The 7207-nt window shown below is 45.7% G+C and overlaps 1 protein-coding gene across 1 annotated transcript in view; it reads left to right on the top strand.

Moving 5' to 3' along the window:
* Positions 1-7207, top strand: part of ZNF607 (zinc finger protein 607) — a 405121-nt gene that overhangs the window by 238198 nt on the left and 159716 nt on the right. The gene's annotated exons all lie outside the window — the stretch shown is intronic.

Here is a 7207-nt window from a genome sequence, read left to right as displayed (position 1 = left end):
GCCAAGGTGGGAGGATCATTTGAGCCCAGGAGTTTGAGACCAGCCTGGGCAACATGGTGAAACCCCATCTCTACAATTTTTTTTTTTTTTGGAGTTGGAGTCTCACTCTGTCACCCAGGCTGGAGCGCAGTGGTGCAAAATTGGCTCACTGCAACCTCCGCCTCTCGGTTCAAGCGATTCTCCTGCCTTCGCCTCCTGAGTAGCTGGGATTACAGGCACATGCCACCATGCCTGGCTAATTTTTGTATTTTTAGTAGAGACAGGGTTTCACCACATTGGTCAGGCTGGTCTCGAACTCCTGACTTCGTGATCCACCCACCTTGGCCACCCAAGGTGCTGGGATTACAGGCATGAGCCACTACACCTGGCCTGTTTTTTAAATAGCTAGGTGCAGTGATGTGTGCCTGTTGTAGTCCCAGCTACTCAGGAGGCTGAAATGGGAAGATCACTTGAGCCTGGGAGGTTGAGACTGCAGTGAGCCATGGTTGTGCCACTGCACTCCAGCCTGGGCAAGAGCAAGACCCTGTCTCAAAAAAACAAAACAACAACAACAAAAAGAAGGAAGCTGATGTCCCTATGTCTTTCACTCCCTTTATTACTATCTAGACATGGAATTTGGGTAGGGTGATAGAATAAGAATTTGGAAAACTAGGTGTAGGCTCAATTAGGCCCCCCCAGTTACTTAGGGACCTTCCCTCTAGCAATGAAGGAGACAAGAGTTAAAGCAAAAGGAGTAGGCCGGGTGTGGGGGCTCACACCTGTAATCCCAGCACTTTGGGAGGTCAAAGTGGGTGGATCACTTGAGGCCAGGAGTTCAGGACTAGCCTGACCATCATGGTGAAAACCCATCTCTTCCAAAAATACAAAAAACTTAGTTGGGCATGGTGGTGTGTGCCTGTAATCCCAGCTACTCAGGAGGCTGAGGCAGGGGAATCACTTGAACCCAGGAGGCAGAGGTTGCAGTGAGCCAAGATCGTGCCACTGTACTCCAGCCTGGGCGACAGAGCGAGACTTCATCTCAAAGAAAAAGAAAGGGGGCAGTAAAGTTGTCACCGTTTTTCCCTGATCTCCTCTCCCTGCCATGGCAGAACGGCCTCTTTCCAGGTCAGCTGAGGCTTATTGCTGCTTCTAAAAAGTAGCCCATCTTTGCCATTTGCCACTCCCCACCCCAATCTCTCTTTTGTTATCTTACCTCCTCTACCTCTTTTTTTTCTTTTGAGGGGAAGCAGAGGATAGAGGGCAAGAGAACATTCTGAGAAGTTAGATTCACCTCAGAGGCCAAGGGCAATAAGTGTCCTTGCTCTGCAATTGGGCTCTTCCATGTCAGACTACATGTCAGGCCATGAAGAATAGGTGAGAGATGGCCAGGCATGGTGGCTCACGCCTGTAATCTTAGCACTTTGGGAGGCCAAGGCAGGCAGACTGCCTGAGCTCAGGGGTTCAAGACCAGCCTGAGCAACATGGTGAAACTCCATCTCTACTCAAATACAGAAAAAAAAAAAATTAGCTGGGCGTGGTGGCAGGCACCTGTAGTCCTGGCTACTTGGGAGGCTGAGGCAGGAGAATTGCTTGAACCTGGGAGGTGGAGGTTGCAGTGAGCTGAGATCGTGCCACTGCACTCCATCCAGCCTGGGCAATAGAGTGAGACTCCATCTCAAAATAATAATAAAATAAAAATTAAAAAAAGAATATGTGAGAGCTGTGGGCTGGGAGTAGGAAGCCTCAAAAAGGATGATTCACCTGACAGCCAGGCAAGGCAGCAGGAGTTAAGGAGAGCCCAGCTGGCTCTGCAGTCTTGACCTGAGTCATTTCTCCTTTTGGCCTCTGTCTGTGTCAAAAAAAGGATAGTGCACAAATCACAAATATGAGGCATGAAAGAGGAGCCATCACTACAGATCCTATAGACATTTACAAAGATAAGAGACTACTATGAACAACTCTATGTCTGTACATTTGACAATGCAGATGAAATGGATAATTTCCTTGAAAGATCCAGAAAGAGAATAACAATACCTATCTGATTCATTTATAAATCTACCATCCATATTCCAATTTTGTCAGTTGACTTAATAATGTCCTTTACAGTATTCTTTCTCTTCCATTGTAGGAGCTAGTCTAGAGTCAGGATATCAGTGAGTCCTCTGGTAAAAAGAAACAAAACCCAGCAGACAGCCTGTGGTGCTAGAGTCAGAAAGTCTATGAATGACTCTTCAGGGACCCTCAGAATTTGGGTATTGGCTGTGACAACCCAGATATTTTCTTGTGTTTGCCAGAATGTCAAAGAACAGTTGTTTGTGTTTTTATGAAAAATTTCAATCACAAAAGTAGAAGAGTTTTACAATGAACTCCCAGCTCCCTATCACCTATAATTAACATTTTGTCAAAATTGATTCATCTACTTTTTTCTTTGTTGAAGTATTTTAAGAATCCTAGACATCATATTTCAACCCTAAATACTTTGATATTTCAGTTCTAAAAAATAACATTTTTCTATATAATGATTTTCATGTCTAACAAAATAATTCCTTAATATCATCTAATACTCAAGTCTATGCAAATTTCCATGGTTGTTCCCCTCCCCAAAATGTTTTTTGTTTTTCTTTTCATTTTTTAGAGATGGGTTCTTGCTATATTTCTCAGGCTGGCCTTGAACTCCTGGACTCAAGGGATCCTCCCACCTCAGACTCCAAAGTAGCTGAGATCATTGGTGCATGCCACCATGCCTGGCTCCCTAAATGTCCTTTTATACTTTGTTTGAATCAGAATTCAAATAAGAGTGTGACCCTCTCTCTGTCTCTCTCTCTTTCTCTCTCCATACACACACACACACACACACACACACACACACACACACACACATATAGCCAGGCGCGGTGGCTCATGCCTGTAATAGCAGCACTTTGGGATGCAGAGGCGGGCAGATCACTTGAGCTCAGGAGTTTGAGACCAGCCTGGCCAACATAGTGAAACCTCCTCTCTACTAAAAACTACAAAAATCAGCCAGGAGTGGTGGTGCATGCCTATAATCCCAGTTACTCGGGAGGGTGAAGCAGGAGAATCTCTTGAACCTGAGAGGCAGAGGTTGCAGTGAGCCAAGATTGCACCACTGCACTCCAGCCTGGGTGATACAATGAGCAAGACTCTACCTCAAAACAAACAAGCAAACAAAAATTAGCCACATGTGGTGGTGTGCTCCTGTAGTCCCAGCTACTCAGGTGGCTGTGATGGGAGGATCACTTGAGCCCAGGAGTTCAAGGCTATAGTGAGCTATGATTGTGCCACTGCACTCCAGCCTAAGTGACAGCGAGACTCTGTCTCTAAAAAACAAAAAATTGAGTCCAGGAGCGGTGGCTCACACCTGTAATCCCAGCACTTTGGGAGGCAGAGGTGGGTGGATCACGAGGTCAGGAGTTCAAGACCAGCCTGACCAACATGGTGAAACCCCATCTCTACTAAAAATACAAAAATTAGCCGGGCATGGTGGCACGCACCTGTAATCTCAGCTACTCAGGAGGCTGAGGCAGGAGAATGGCTTGAACCCGGGAGGCGGAGGTTGCAGTGAGCCAAGATCACACCACTGCACTCCAGCCTGGGTGACACAGTGAGACGCCATCTCAAAAAAAAAAAAAAAAAAAGTTACAGTTGTCAATTTTATGTTATACATGTGTTACCACAATTGAAAATGGCAATATTATATAAGGCAAATAAAGGTTGTAGAAATGTTCCAGATTAAAGGACACAAAATAGACATGATAACTAAATGCAATCAATACCTGACTCTAGATGCAATCAATACCTGACTCTGACTTTGTTTGGTTAGAGATGGGGTCTCGTTATGTTGACCAGGCTGGCTTTGAACTCCTGGCCCCAAGCAATACTCCTGTCTCAGTCTCACAAAGTGCTAGGATTACAGGCATGAGCCACTGTGCCTAGCCTAGGTTTGCTCTTACAATGGAAGGGAAGGAATGCTTTAGGCTGGGTGTGGCGGCTCACGCCTGTAATCCCAGCACTTTGGGAGGCCAAGGTGGGCGGATCACCTGAGGTCAGGAGTTTGAGACCAGCCTGGCCAACATGGTGAAACCCCGACTCTATTAAAAATACAAAAATTAGCCGGGCGTGGTGGTGGGCACCTGTAATCCCAGCTACTTGGGAGGCTGAGGCAGGAAATTTTCTTGAACCCAGGAGGCAGAGGTTACAGTGAATTGAGATAGCGTCACTGCACTCCAGACTGGACGACAAGAGCGAAACTCCATCTCAGAAAAAAAAAAAAAAAAAAAAGAATGATTTAAAGGACATTATTAGGACAACTGACAGTATGGGATTATGGATGTAAAGTATTGCAAATGTATGAAGTTGATAACTGTACAACAGTTATATAAGAGACTATCCCTATCCTTAGGAAGTACATACTGAAGTGCTCTATGTAACTTACCCTCAAATATTCCAGATAAATATTAAATTATTTATGTGTATGTGTGTGGAGAGACAGAATAAGCAAATGAGGCAATATTTTAACAATAATTTAATCTGAATAAAGGGCATGGAGGTTTATTGCATTATTTTATTTTTTTGATTTTTTTGGGAATTTGAAATAATTTCTAAATAATATTCTAAAATTCGGCCGGGTGCAGTGGCTCAAGCCTGTAATCCCAGCACTTTGGGAGGCCAAGACGGGCGGATCACGAGGTCAGGAGATCGAGACCATCCTGGCTAACACGCGAAACCCGGTCTCTACTAAAAAATACAAAAACTAGCGGGGCGAGGTGGCAGGCGCCTGTAGTCCCAGCTACTCGGGAGGCTGAGGCAGGAGAATGGCGTAAACCCGGGAGGCGGAGCTTGCAGTGAGCTGAGATCCGGCCACTGCACTCCAGCCTGGGCGACAGAGTGAGACTCCGTCTCAAAATAAACAAACAAACAAAAAAACAAAGTTCAAGCTGGTCATGGTAGCACACACCTGTAGTCCCAGCTACTCAGGAGGCTGAGGTGGGAGGATCACCTGAGCACAGGAGGTTGAGACTGCAGTGAGCGGTGATCTTGCCACTGCACTTCAGCCTGGGAGAGACAGTGAGACTCTGTCTCAAAATAAAATAAGTTCAAAAACAAACAAAAACCCCAGTGAGCCTGTTCCTTTTGTTCCATTCTCTCTCTTTTTTTTTTTCTTTTGAGACGGAGTCTTGCTCTGTCATCAGACTAGAGTGCTATGGAGTGATCTCCACTCACTGCAACCTCCATCTAGATGGGTTGGCTCTGACGACTGAGCCCTGGACACTCCAGTGGTTGGAAGGGGAGCTGTCAAGGATATTTAGAAGGAGCAGCCAGGAATGTAAGAGAAAAACCAAAAAAGTGGTGTCCAGAAGTCAAAAGATGCACACATTTCAAGAAGGAGGGAGTGATAAACCATGTCAAATACTGCTGATGAGTCAAGTAGGAGAAAGAGTGAGAAAAGTCACCACTGGAGTTGGCAAATGGGTATATTTCGTAATCTTGACAAATACATTTCAGTGGAGTTGTGGGATAGGTGGATTGATTAGAGTGGGTTTAAGAGAGAATGGGGGCTGGGCGCGGTGGCTCATGCCTATAATCCCAGCACTTTGGGAGGCCGAGGTGGGCAGATCACGAGGTCAGGAGATCGAGACCATCCTGGCCAACATGGTGAAACCCTGTCTCTACCAAAAATACAAAAATTATCTGGGCATGGTGGCACGTGCCTGTAATCCCAGCTACTTGGGAGGCTGAGGCAGGAGAATCGCTTGAACCAGGGAGTTAGATGTTGCAGTGAGTGGAGATCACTCCATAGCACTCTAGTCTGATGACAGAGCAAGACTCCGTCTCAAAAGGAAAAAAAAAAAGAGAGAGAGAATGAACAAAAGGAATAGGCTCACTGGGGTTTTCGTTTGTTTTCGAACTTATTTTATTTCGAGACAGAGTCTCACTGTCTCTCCCAGGCTGAAGTGCAGTGGCATGATCACCACTCACTGCAGTCTCAACCTCCTGTGCTCAGGTGATCCTCCCACCTCAGCCTCCTGAGTAGCTGGGACTACAGGTGTGTGCTACCATGCCCAGCTTGAACTTTAGAACATTATTTAGAAATTATTTCAAATTCCCAAAAAAAATCAAAAAATTAAAATAATGCAATAAACCTCTATGCCCTTTATTCAGATTATTGTTAAAATATTGCCTCATTTGCTTATTCTGTCTCTCCACACACATACACATAAACAATTTAATATTTATCTGGAATATTTGAGGGTAAGTTACATAGAACACTTCAGTATGTACTTCCTAAGGATAAGGATATTCTCTCTCTTTTTTTTTTTTTTTTGAGACGGAGTCTCGCTCTGTCGCCCAGGCTGGAGTGCAGTGGCCGGATCTCAGCTCACTGCAAGCTCCGCCTCCCGGGTTCACTCCATTCTCCTGCCTCAGCCTCCTGAGTAGCTGGGACTACAGGCGCCCGCCACCACGTCCGGCTAGTTTTTTGTATTTTTTAGTAGAGACGGGGTTTCACCGTGTTAGCCAGGATGGTCTCGATCTCCTGACCTCGTGATTTGCCCGTCTCGGCCTCCCAAAGTGCTGAGATTACAGGCTTGAGCCACCGCGCCCGGCCAGGATATTCTCTTATATAACTGTTGTACAGTTATCAACTTCATACATTTGCAATACTTTACATCCATAATCCCATACTGTCATTTGTCCTAATAATGTCCTTTAAATCATTCTTTTTTTTTTTTTTTTTGAGATGGAGTTTCGCTCTTGTCGTCCAGTCTGGAGTGCAGTGACGCTATCTCAATTCACTGTAACCTCTGCCTCCTGGGTTCAAGAAAATTTCCTGCCTCAGCCTCCCAAGTAGCTGGGATTACAGGTGCCCACCACCACGCCCGGCTAATTTTTGTATTTTTAATAGAGTCGGGGTTTCACCATGTTGGCCAGGCTGGTCTCAAACTCCTGACCTCAGGTGATCCGCCCACCTTGGCCTCCCAAAGTGCTGGGATTACAGGCGTGAGCCGCCACGCCCAGCCTAAAGCATTCCTTCCCTTCCATTGTAAGAGCAAACCTAGGCCAGGCACAGTGGCTCATGCCTGTAATCCTAGCACTTTGTGAGACTGAGACAGGAGTATTGCTTGGGGCCAGGAGTTCAAAGCCAGCCTGGTCAACATAACGAGACCCCATCTCTAACCAAACAAAGAACCAGTCTAGAGTCAGGTATTGA

This window comes from Macaca thibetana, chromosome 19, assembly GCF_024542745.1.
Source record: "Macaca thibetana thibetana isolate TM-01 chromosome 19, ASM2454274v1, whole genome shotgun sequence".
Lineage (NCBI taxonomy): Eukaryota > Metazoa > Chordata > Mammalia > Primates > Cercopithecidae > Macaca > Macaca thibetana.
This window is presented reverse-complemented; position numbering and strand designations above follow the sequence as displayed.